This window comes from Hoplias malabaricus, chromosome 6 (assembly GCF_029633855.1).
Source record: "Hoplias malabaricus isolate fHopMal1 chromosome 6, fHopMal1.hap1, whole genome shotgun sequence".
NCBI classification, from domain to species: domain Eukaryota; kingdom Metazoa; phylum Chordata; class Actinopteri; order Characiformes; family Erythrinidae; genus Hoplias; species Hoplias malabaricus.
This window is the reverse complement of record NC_089805.1, coordinates 44145896-44158756: the sequence shown is the minus strand read 5'-3', so window position 1 is coordinate 44158756 and position 12861 is coordinate 44145896. Positions and strand designations below refer to the sequence as shown.

The 12861-nt window shown below is 37.4% G+C and overlaps 1 long non-coding RNA gene across 1 annotated transcript; it reads left to right on the top strand.

Annotated features, from left to right (window-relative positions):
• Positions 1–2807: 2807 nt before the first annotated feature.
• Positions 2808–8615, top strand: LOC136699122 (uncharacterized). Its single transcript, XR_010803612.1, has 3 exons — positions 2808–2911; positions 7308–7466; positions 8177–8615. It is a non-coding gene; the product is annotated as an uncharacterized lncRNA (long non-coding RNA).
• The last annotated feature ends 4246 nt before the right edge of the window (positions 8616–12861 follow it).

Here is a 12861-nt window from a genome sequence, read left to right as displayed (position 1 = left end):
TCCCTTGCACTCAAATGAACTGTAGTGACATCCCATTGTTAATCCATAGGGTTCAATATGATGTCGTCCCAACCTTTGCAGCTATAGCATGCAACACCATGAAAATAAACATAAATTGGCATGTAAAGTTATTCTGTCCTCTTTCTCTCTCTCTTTCTCAGTTAACATTTTTGGAGAATGCCATTTGCAGGAGGAGCAGTCCTGAATCCATTAGAACTCTGGCCTCCACTGCATTCTATGCGGCTTCAGGCAATAAACATTCGATGGATGTGAAGACATTTAAAAATCTGCTGACATCCAATCTGCCCAATCTTGTCCCGGTAAAAATCAGTTTGATTAATTGTGGGGAAGTGGCTCTTTCAAAACGCTTTGAGAATGAAACATCTGATTTAATTAATTCATTTTGCTATGGAATGAACTGACTCAATAGCATCCAACAGATTTGATTCGCAAACAATATTCAGAGATAAGGTTATAAATTAAATAACTACATTAAAGATATCAGAAGATATAACATAATGTTCAATTTGTATGTCTGATCAGCCTGTGTGGTTGTGTAATTATGAATCTAATATTAGCTGTTTTTCTCTCATTCTCATTTCTTAATGAACATTATGATGTTAAAATGTAAAAGATCTTGAATGTGTGTTACACATGTATGATTTCTAAACATGGCACAAAAAGTAAGGAAATTTGTCTTTGGTTTGGTGCAACATTTGCAATGAACAGGCATTTGTGGGATGAGCAGTAGACCTGAGTATGTGGGTTGCACCCATGAAAAAAATGGCCAAATCCTCTCTGCCAATGCCATACAGCTTATTTTGTGTGATGGTGTGGGGCGTCATCATGAGGGTAACGAAAAAACGGAACTGACAGTTTCTCTGTTTATCTAATGACTAATTCTTCTCATTAAATATTGTGGAATTTTAAACACATTATACACAATCACATGCCTCACAAGAGTAAAGATTTTCAAAACAACCACATGTTGAAAATGAATCAACAGGACCAGCATCACCAAATATCTAGTCATGTAGGAGACGTGTCCTGATATATTCTCCCATAAGATTCAGCACATTAGTAAAGTGGTGCTAATACACAAACCCACATGTTTAATTGCCTGTTTTGTTGCTGAAAGTTTCACTTTACCATTCACTGCTTGCTGTTTGTAGAAGGGTGTAAACTGGGTTTAGTGGGGCATGGTGATGTGTGGGACTGGGGGAAACCCATTGTTCTAGATCACATTATAAGGCCCCTAACTGAAGCAGATGTTTCTCTTTGTTCCTATGTCAGACCACAGGGACAGAAGCAGGCTTTAGCAAAGTGATGGAGAACATGAAGTTGAGGTGTGGGGAGAAAATTTGTTTCGAACACTTCTGCGAGCTGATCCAAAAACTGGACACCAACCAGTATCACAACTACAGCCGAAAGAAGAGCAGTTGTATCATACTATGATCACTAAGATTTTGTCTAAAGGAGGGACTTTGTTCGGCTTCATAAACCCACCAAGATTCTGGTCTCTCTCTCACTCCATATTAAACCAGTAACACTTCATCTCTCCAGACATTAACCCTTATGTCTTGGTCACTGACAAAAGATCTCTGAGAGGTGTAGTTTAGGTTAACTCAAGTATTGATTAAAAAAAAAAAAACTTCTGTTTATTTTTTCTACACCTGCCCATGAGTTCACTGCTCGTTTTAATCAATTGCATTTACTTGTAACAACACTAAAATGCTTATTGTCTTACCTTGTTCATTAATGTTATAAAAATGCTGTTTAAATGTATCAGTGATTTTTCAACCTCTCAGAGATCTGTGATTCCTCAGAAGTGTTGTCTTGGAATTCTGTGAAGCTGCTTTGTGACAACATCAGTTGTGAAAAGCGCTATATAAATAAATTTGATTTGATTTGATTTGATGTTATATTTCCATTTATTTTGTAATTCTCCTTTGGCAATTATTATTTTGGCCACAATTTTTTTTAAATATCTGTTTGTGCTGTCTTCTGTGTGGTCACATTTCAGGATTGGATTTTTTGACTATTCTTAAGTTCCAGAAGAAGCTTTCTTCATGCAAACTCCAACACACTCCCACTACCATGTTTGACTTTTGATATGATGGTCTTATTGTGGAAGGCAGTGTTAGCTTTACCCCAGATGTAACATGATCCATGTCTTCCAAAATGTCTGATCTACTCATACCAGCACAACATACACTAACACCCCCACCACATCAGTGTCGCTGCAGCGCTGAGAATGATCCACCATCATACCTGCTCTATGGTGGTCCCTTGGGGCCCTGACCATTGAAGAACAAGGTGAAAGTGGGACAATTAAGTTTTCAGAGCAGCAAATGGACTATAATCTGTAATTATAAAACCATACAGGTGCACATTGTATTTCTACAGTTAGAGACTGTGGCCCATCTGTGGCTCTGCATACTTTGTTTGCTCCACCCTCTTCACAGAGCAGGTATATTTATATCTTAAAGCCCCCTGGGAACCTATTTTGAATTTTGGTGTTTTATTTTTTTTTGTATAATTCTAAACTTGGGTGTTATGTGAAACGTTAAGGAAAGTCTTGTAGAAATGAATCCAATGTTTGAGCAATAAACATCAGTTTATTAACATCATATATTTTTTCTTGACAAAAATTAACAAAAGAATACACCATCAAGTACTTGTCTGAATATACAAACATCAACAATAATAAAATGTATGGTTTTCAAACTCTTTAAATCCCTGCCCAGTGCCAAGAATCGGATTACACAGTTAGTGGTTCCCTACAAATGTCTAAGACAGTGAGGAGGGCGGATCTTGTAGTGGGAGGACTTACGAATGAAGGCAAGCAGTGAGAAAGGAAACATAACAATTCTTCCGAGAGGAGCAGAGAAGAGAGGCTGCAATGGCACAGGTGAGAATACATTATTCACTTATATTTGGGCTCTTTTGATTTTTAAATCAAGGCAGATGTTTCACTTTCTGATAGGGGTCAGTGATCAGTGCCCTGGGATTTTAATGAAACAAGACCCCACAGTTAGTTTTATTCTGAGCTATGTAAGTATCAGAAGATAATAAGAAAACATCAGTAAAAACTTTGATTTGCTTTTAAGGAGTGCTGTCAGTGCTGAGATATTATTTTACTGAAGCAAAGCAGTGCCTTAATTCAGACCGTATGTCTCCAAAGAATACATAGTTGTGGTCCAAATAGAAAGAAAAAGGAGTCAGTCAGACTCTGCCTGTCTTCACACAGACCGTAACGAGGGGAACAGCAGCTAAAAGGTTTTTTGGAAACTTGCTTCAACACTTGCATTTAACACTTCCTCTGAAATGAAGGCTATTAATAAATGTTTGTTCACATTTTGCTTTAGTAACAACTTCTGATTTTCTCAACTTCTCTATTACTTCTACTTTGTGCCCACTTGAGAGGGCAAACCAAACTTAAGACAAAGGGGGATAAGGGCTTTTGCAGCGTATGCTCCTAAGCTGTGGAATAATCTCCTCACTGACATTAGACATTCAGTCTCAGTACATGTGTTTAAAAAAAATATTAATTACTTACTTTTATTTGGTTGTTTTAGTAACCCTTGATTGGCTTGATTGATTGTCTTTGAATTACTTTTAGTGTTTTTGGCTTTGTTGTTTCATTGTTTTATGTATTTTTTGTAATTAATAATTGTATATATATATATATATATATATATATATATATATATATATATTGTATTTAATTATGTTGTATTGTGGAGCACTTTGTAGCTTGCTCTAGAAAAGTGCTATATAAATTAAAATTTACTTCCTTAGATTCGCTTACTTTATAGGTGTTGTCCCTAGATGAGACGCTGATGGATTTAAATGGTTAAATATTGATGTAATTATTAAGATAAATCCTTTATTATTACAGACTAGTGAAATCCCCAACTAACCCTGGAAATACCCCGTTGTGTGTGTGAAGCTGAACATGAGCCAAGCTTTTCCCACAAACAAAGACATAATTTAGTGCTGGACAGAAGGGAGCATTGAAAGTAGCCTTCATCTTGGAACAAATATGTGAGAATTTTTAAAGAAAAACATATGGTTTTTAATGTTTAGGAAATTTTGAACACAGTGTTTCATGTCCTTAAATGATGTCACACTTGAAAATAATTGTATCCAGATGGCAATAAATTTGGTGATTTTTGTTGTTCAGACTCTATTTTCTGGAGGGTGGCATGGTGACACAGCAGGTGGTGTCACTGTCACACAGCTCCAGGGTCTTAGGGTTTTGGATTCCAGCCCTGCCTCAGGTCACTGTCTGTGAAGAGTGTGGTGTGTTCTCCTCATGTCACCAGACAGGTATTAGGCTCAGAGGGGAAATGTTCTCAGATGGACTTGAGAGCTTGAACGAGACACACTACCTCAAAGTTTCCTTCTTTTACACCCTGTTACAGGTGGGGAAACAAAATAAATACACACAAAGCACTACATACTGAGTTCATACACATTGCTGTTTGATATAATTGATGTTTTGGCAACCCAGAACTGGAGAAGTGGTTACAGATAATGAATGAATGAATATTGCCATTACTGTTTTAGTTAACATCTATGGGTAAGTGTTAGATACCTTGGATAGTTGAATGTATTTAAGGGAAAATGGGAAACTGTTTAGTTTTTGTGGTGTCCCTTTAAGAAATGCACTTTTCAGCTTCAAGTCTGCTTTGCTTTGTGGAAACATACATTGTGCTTGTTTTAATTATAGGGCACTCCCTCCAGCTCCCATTGTGTCACGTGGCTTCAGTAATCAAATTATATATGCACTTTGAGGCGCTGCAAGATTAGGCCCAATAAATAAATGGAAGGTTTTTAGAGCAAGAGTGAGAGTGAAATAGAGACTCAGGGAGAGGGAAAATAGATACAGACAAGCCTGCCAAGTCCCATTATCGATCATCTGGTCCCTGAACACTTGTATACAGACAGTGCACTCAGAGCTGTAAATTCCTGATATTTAATAATGACTCTTTAGAAAGTTATCCCATACATTACAGAATTTTCATTACCTCAAAAAAGTTCACCAACCAAATGATTCCCATGACCATATGTTTCAGTTTATATCCTGCAGCACAACAGTTCATGTCCATTTTCAGTTGAAATTCAGTAAATGGAGCATCAGCTATGCAAAATTTGAGTTATGTGTTTTTTAAACTGTTGCCGTATTTGCCCATGATTTCTTTCAGACTGAACATCTCATTCTGTCTAAGATTGCTTGTTTTAAACCCAGTCATGTCACTTTCCTGTTGCCAATTAACAGTCAGCTTTTTGGAATGTGTTGCTACCATCATCAAATCATTTAAAATGGGCAAAATATTTCTTAATTTCAACATCTGAAATATTGCATTTGTTTTATTTTCTATATATAGGGTTATATTATTTGTACATCTTTGCATTCTGTTTTCATTACATTTTTGTCAGGATCGTAAGGCGGACTGACACTAAAACACTAACTTTATTAATAAAATATAACAAAACTAAAACAGACTTGAGCAAAAACAAAACGAGAAAAAGCAGAAACAGAGACTTGGAAACGAAACGACGATGTGGAAAACAATTACGGAGAAACAGACTTGATAACATGACTAAGGTAACAACAGGAAACAAAACAGTACAAGGAGAACTAAACAAACAAACCTAGTCACAGGGAGGTGAACCAAATCAAAGCACCAACAAGACAGGCAAACATGGACCAAATCAAAGAACCAACAAGACAGACATGCAAACATGGAATGTCCAACAAACACAGAGACAAGGGAACTTAAATGCACACCACAGACAAGAAACACCTGGGACGGTTAATGAGAGGGCAGGGTAACAAATGAGACATGGACGAGGAGGAGGAACAAAGGCGGGACTAGGGCGGATAACAAACAGAGCCATGTGCTAAGTGAGCACATGGCAGGGACAACAGACAAGACAGAACAAGGGCGTGACAATTTTGCTCTGCATGCCAAAGTTTCTGGAAATGGGGTTGTACAATTAAATGGTTATGTCATGGGAAAATACAAGTTTCCCTCTAGTAAATAAAGCATTTTGATTTTTTTGTCAAGTTTAAAAGCATTCCTTTCATAAATATGAATCTCTGGCACATGTTGAATGCAGTAACTAAATGAAATGGTAATAGTTATAATCATTGGAACAACCAAACCAAGGTAATACTTCTCTTATTTCACAATAGGTCTCGTGTAAATAATGAACTCATTTGAACTGTACTAATTTTCCACAGCTCTTCCTTGCCTTATCTTGGTTGTCTGCTGTTGTTTTGTAATTATGTTCCTTTAAGTTATGTCTCCTTGTGCTTCTTTCTTTTTGTGTACTACTCCATATGCTCATCTCCTCCTTGTGTCCATTTAGCCATGGCCCCATCCTCATGGCTACTCACAGGAATTTCATGATTTATTATGCCAACTCTCTGAGTATTTGTTGGTCGTGGCTTATGATTTCTTTGTCCATGATTAAGTTGTAATAAGTCTTCAAGTTTCTTTGTTTAATGTTTGTCTTTTATGGTTCTTGTTTATTTACATATGAATGCTTAGAAACACAGGCTCCTTCTGGCATAAATGTAATGCATCAGCAATTATAGGTTTGGCCTAATGCCACTCATCTTTTAAAAAGCACTTATATCCATATATCAGTAATATGTCCAATATCGTCATGCATCAATCATTTCTACAATAAAAAAAGAAAAAAAGCACTGCTCACTTTTGGTATCAAAGCAGGTTAAATACTCACTATATCAGAGTTTTGTCTTGTACAAAATGAATCCACAGTTTGACCAATAAACATCAGTATATTAAACATTTAAGTTTGCCACCTGTTCCATATAATGTTCCTCATTTAAAAATAAAATGCTTTGTCCATTATTCGATCACTGCAAGACACATTGTGTCTCTCACTCAGCGTCTGTTAGCTAACACAGCTAACTACCACAGCCTATCAGAGGTCTTCAGTCAACGTCAGGCCCATGTTTTACTCCTGAACAGATCCTGTGACTATGCTTTTGAACTCCCCTTAGGCATCTCCTGGTGGGAGATTTTCCTCTATTAGACCCTGAGAAAGTGGCAATGGATGAATATACCAGTGAGTCACTGGAATTGGGTTTCCAGTCTATGTCTATGGCCCAGTTTTTAATGTAGAAGTGAGGCTGACGTTTACTGTGTTTACAACTTTTTAAAATGCTGTCAAACTTTTTAAATAGTTACTATTTTAAATGTCATCTTTCTCTCTCTATCTCTCTCTCTCTCTCTCTCTCTCTCTCTCTCTCCCTCTCTCTCTCTCAGTTTACACCTTTGGAGAATGCCATTAAGAATTATTGGAAAATCAGCTCCATTAGAACTCTGGCCTTGTCTGAATTTGATGCAGCTTCAAGGAATAAAGGGTCAATGAGTACGGAGGAATTTAAGAAACTGCTGTCATCCCGGCTGCCCAACCTTCTCCCGGTAACTATCAATTTGATTAAATGTGGGAAAGTGACACATTCAAACTGCTCGTCAAACATCTTTTTCAATTGTTTCAATTTGCTATTGAATGAACTGACTCTGTACCAACCAACAGATCAGATCCTTAAACAACAGTCAGAGATGGGGTTATAAGTGCAATTACTTCTTTAAAGAAATTAGAAGATATTGCTTTATATAACATTCAGTTTGTTTGTGTTATCAGCCTGTGTGGTTGTGACAGTAACAGAACATGAACATGTTAAGAGGTTCTAAAAATGATTGTAAATGCACTCCTCAAAATAATAATTTAGAAGTAATAATTTCTTAGTCTTCATTCCCCTCCTTAAAAGAGTTATCAGTATAGAATATAGTTTTTCTGTTAATATAAAACCCAATTCTTCCCAGTAATATTATGAAATTTTAAACATTTTCATCACATGGCTCATAAGATTAAAGATTTCTGGTGTGTCTGTCCTAAGTAGCAATGTGTTTAGGATCAGCATCACCAAATATCTATGTAGGAAATGTCTGCTGATTTAGTAAAGTAATGCACATTAGTAAAGTGCTGCTAATAAACAAAACCACATGTGTTATTGTAGAAGGATGTATGCTGGGTTTAGTGGGGCCTGATGATCTGTGAAACCCATTGTTCTAGATCACATTACAAGGCCTATTACTGATGTAGACATTTCTCTTTATTCCTATGTCAGACTGCAAGGAATGAGAAAGACTTTACCAACCTGGTGAGGAACATGAGATTGAAGCATGGAGAGAAAATAACTTTTGTCCACTTCTGGCTCGAGATCAAAAAACTGATCAAACAACACAGATGGATCACATTCTGATCGTCAGGACATTATCCAAAATGAGGGTCTCAGTTTGGCTTCATAGAACCACCAAAATTCTGGTGTCACCGTCACTCCATATTTAACCAGTATTGTTTCTAATATTGATTAAAAATATCTGTTAAAGAGCAGTGTACTGTAAGATAACTTGATTATTGATAAAGAATGTTATCAATAAAGAATAGAATCAGCAAAAGTCCTCAAACATGTTCACTGCTCTTTTTAAACAATACATTTTTTACATGTAATAGCGCTAACATGTTTGTCTTTATGTTTCCATAAGTGTTGTAAAAAATGTCTCTTTTTGGACACAATAAAAAAATTGTGCAATATCCTGTCTTTACTGTTTAAAATACACCTTTTGTTTGTGCTGTCTTTAATGTTTTCACATTTCATAATTTCTTTACCATTAAGTTGCAGATCAACCTGTCTCCATGTCGTTCACAAACTTACTACACCCACATTTTATTTTTGATATAACAAACTTATTGTGGAATGTAGTGCATGTTTAAGACCAGATGTCACAGGACTCATGTCTTCCAGAATGTTTGACACATCAGTCCACACAATGTTAGACCAAAAGGCTTCTGGGTTCATTTAAAGTTTTCAGTAAATCAGACTAAGACAAAATTCACATTTAAAATATGTCAAAATGTACAACATTAAAAATGGACATTGTAAAGCTTTGTTCTACCACCAACATTATGTATACAATGAAAAACATCTGTTACTTGTGTTGTGTTAGTAGGTGATTAGTGTGTAATTATTCAGAAAATTGTAGTCATTGCTGTGGTGTTTTGTTCACAACACAACAGGACACCACTTTTGGTCATTTCAAGTTTTATTTGGCAGATTTATTACATATGTGGTGGCATGTGGTCTGAAATAACCAATACAAATATTACATAAACTGTAAAAACATATAGGCTGAAATTAGACCCTACTAGGAGGTTCTCCTGGGACCATGGTGATATGTCCCAGGATCTTTTAGAGGCAGGTTAATTTCCTGGGCTCATTCCTCCTTGACCTCAGGACACCCAGGGAAATTAAGGACATTGCAACTCTTGAATAAGCGTCATTGGTGGGAGTGTATGAGTGCTGATGTACACAAGTTTGTAGCTATGTGCTCTGGGTGTCCATCCATCAATCCATTATCTGTAACCGCTTATCCAATTTAGGGGCGCGGGGGGTCCAGAGCCTACCTGGAATCCCAGGCAGGAATACACCCTGGAGGGGACGCCAGTCCTTCACAGGGCAACACAGACACACACATTCACTCACACACACGGACACTTTCGAGTCGCCAATGCACCTGCAACGTGTGTTTTTGGACTGTGGGAGGAAACCGGAGCACCCGGAGGAAACCCACGCGGACACGGGGAGAACACACCAACTCCTCACAGACAGTCACCCGGAGCTGGAATCGAACCCACAACCTCCAGGCCCCTGGAGCTGTGTGACTGCGACACTACCTGCTGCGCCACCGTGCCGCCCTGCTCTGGGTGTGCTCAATGAAAAACCTCCAAAACTTTACCCACTGGTCGTATATTACTGTTGATTTTGGAACAGATCTTCCTGTATCTCAGGGGAAATATTACCATACTTACCAGAGATGACTGGTTTTCTAGAGGGGTTAAATACATTCCTTTTCCTGCTCTTCCTACTGCAGAGGCCTTTATCAGTATATTTTTCTAAATTTTGGTATACCAGAGGAAATAGTTTCTGATAAGGGCATGGGTTCACGTCACGGTATTGTTCTAATTTTTTTAAACACCTTGAAGTCAGTATTAGCTTGACATCAGGTTATCATCCTCAGTCTAATGGGCATTGTGAGAGGGTGATTTAAGAGATTGGTAAATTCTTGCTTATCTTCTGTCATAACAACCCTTCTGACTGTGAATTTTGATATGGGCAGAGATGGCTCAAAACTCTATTACTTCAGCTCCCACTGGATTCACTTCCTTGCAGTGCATCTTAGGTATTTACCTGCTGTTAGCACCATGGACAGTGACTCCTTCCTATGTATATTGAACTTTTCTTGATCACAAAGAAAATAAATGATGTTACATATCAGCTTGACTTACCTCCCATATACAAGATTTCATGTTTGTTCTATGTCTTCTTGTTAAAGCCTGTTGTTTCAGGTCCACTGGACGAGGTCTTACCAGAAGATTCATCCCCCAACCAGTGGTTGTTGATGGGGTACCTGTATATTCTGTAAGAAGGTTGTGGGGTTTGCGGAGGTGAGCAGGGGCGCTTAAGTATCTAGTGCACATGTGTCAAACTCAAGATCCGCGGGCCAAATGTGGCCCGCTGTGTCATTTGATGTGGCCCGCAAGAGCTAAAAATATCTGACTGACTGCAATCTTAAAAAATTAAAAGGCAAACAGCGATCGCAGCAGAATATGTTCACAAGAGAGAGTTACGGCCCAAAACGACGTAGCTGTGAAAGCTAGCTTTATTGCAGCTGAAGAAATCACTCGCGCATCTGTCTTTTTCAGAGTGTGCATTTTTTGAAGCAGTGTGTGCTGAAGATCATAACTTGAGTTTGATGATATTTTTCTTTATTCACTTGGATAGTTTAAATGTTGATTGATGGAGTAATATGAGTTTCTTAACCCCACAAATTAACAGGATTTATGTTAACAGAGCAACAAGCAAACATATTTTTATATCTATGCCAATATTTATAAGTTGAATATGTAATAAATTCAGAGTTATTTAACATTATGGAGTACTTACATTTTTTCTACATTACATTTGGATATATATAGTTACATTTATACTGTCTTACACTGAAATCTGGCCCTTTGAGGGCAACCATTATGCTGATGTGGCCCTCTGTGAAAATGAGTTTGACACCCCTGATCTAGTGGATTGGGAAGGTTATGGCTGAGGAAGGGAGTTGGGTTTTGTCTGGGAATGTGTTGGATCCTGCCCTCAAGGCAGATTTCCATCGACGTTATCCAGACAAACCTGCTCCCCGTCCAAGGGGTCCCCTATGTTGAGTGCTCTTGGTTCTGACCTGGTTCTTCTATGGGATGCGCTCTTTGACCAGAACCTACCCAGAATCACTGGGCCAGTCCTTCACAGGGCAAAAAATAATAATAATATTTAAAATGGTATTATAACAAAAACAAAAGAACTGGTGTTCAGTGAAGAACTTGAAGGAATTTCTGAATGTCACAAAAGACGGTACGATTAAGTCAATCAAATATAATTGGAAATAAGACACAATACAAGAACTCATAAAATGAACAGCAGCAGACATCATATAATAGGTTTTATTGCTTTATGAACAGTTTTGCAAAAATGTTTAAATACACACTTTTCATTAAGATTAAAAAAGAATACTTTTCATTTTCACAAGCCTGTCAATCTGTTTTGAACAGCGCTGGGCAAATCTCTGTGCTTCTGGATTATACTGAGCTTCTTCTTCAAACATTACAGCATGGTGTCTTGAGTTCTGGATTCATCACGTCATCTTCTGCATTATTTTGGAAATATGTTCATTTTTAAATTATGAAGAGTTTGTCAATTGACAGAAATTCCATTCTCAATTGTCCTCTCATAGCACTTCTGCTCACTTCTTGAGGCATGGGGACCTGGGGGCTTTCCTTGTATCATTCTCTCTTACACAACTTGGTTCTCTATATTTTTACAATTGCTTTGTTGCACTGATTGACTTCTTGCATGCTGTGTTTGTTTGTTTGTTTGTTTGTTTAAACCATTTTAATTTTCCTTCAGAGGAGGTTCTTGATAAAAATTAAGTCTGAGAACAGATCTCACACCATCCTGCAGCCAACAGAAAAAGCCAATGTTTCTTTTGAAATGAAGGTATCAATAAGGAGTTTGTTCCCCTTTGACTGCAGCAGCTTCAATCATCTGAGAAGGTTTAATTGTAAGAATTTGGATGGAGCCCTGTCTCTCCTGTGAACAAAAGCTGGGGAATTCATTTTTTAATTAATTCTTCTTTAAGCACAAGCCTGCAATTGTAGTGGAGTGGCCATATATACAAGTGTATTTGCTCATGTATCCGTTCATGTGTCTATGGAGATTATACAGGCTCAGGTACACAACTGAACAACTTTTGTGAGCATCTGAGTTGTCCTCCCACCTCCAACATTAAAAATTCAAGTTAAAACTATAATTTTATGAAAAGTTTGAAAGCATAGTGTAAAGAAACAGTAACATGCCAGACACTTGCAGATGAAACAATTGAAAAGACTTTAATGACAAGAGGAAATGTACTAATCTTTCTACAAAAACTAATCAGAGTCCAAAAAAACAGAGAACTAGAGGTTAGAAGCAAACAGACTTAAAAGGGCAATCCAAAAGACAACGTCAAGCACATGTAGCAGACTGAAAAAAGAGTTAAATTATTTCCTGTAAAAATAAATAGGAACCCTTAACATTTTTCCTGGTGAAACTGTACCCTAATATGTCACGAAGCCTTGTGTCATATCTTAGTGCAAGTTAAGTGTGTTTTGGTTAAGTTATATCGAGTGAATGAGAAGATGGAAAATACGTTAGCCATTTAGCTTAGCATA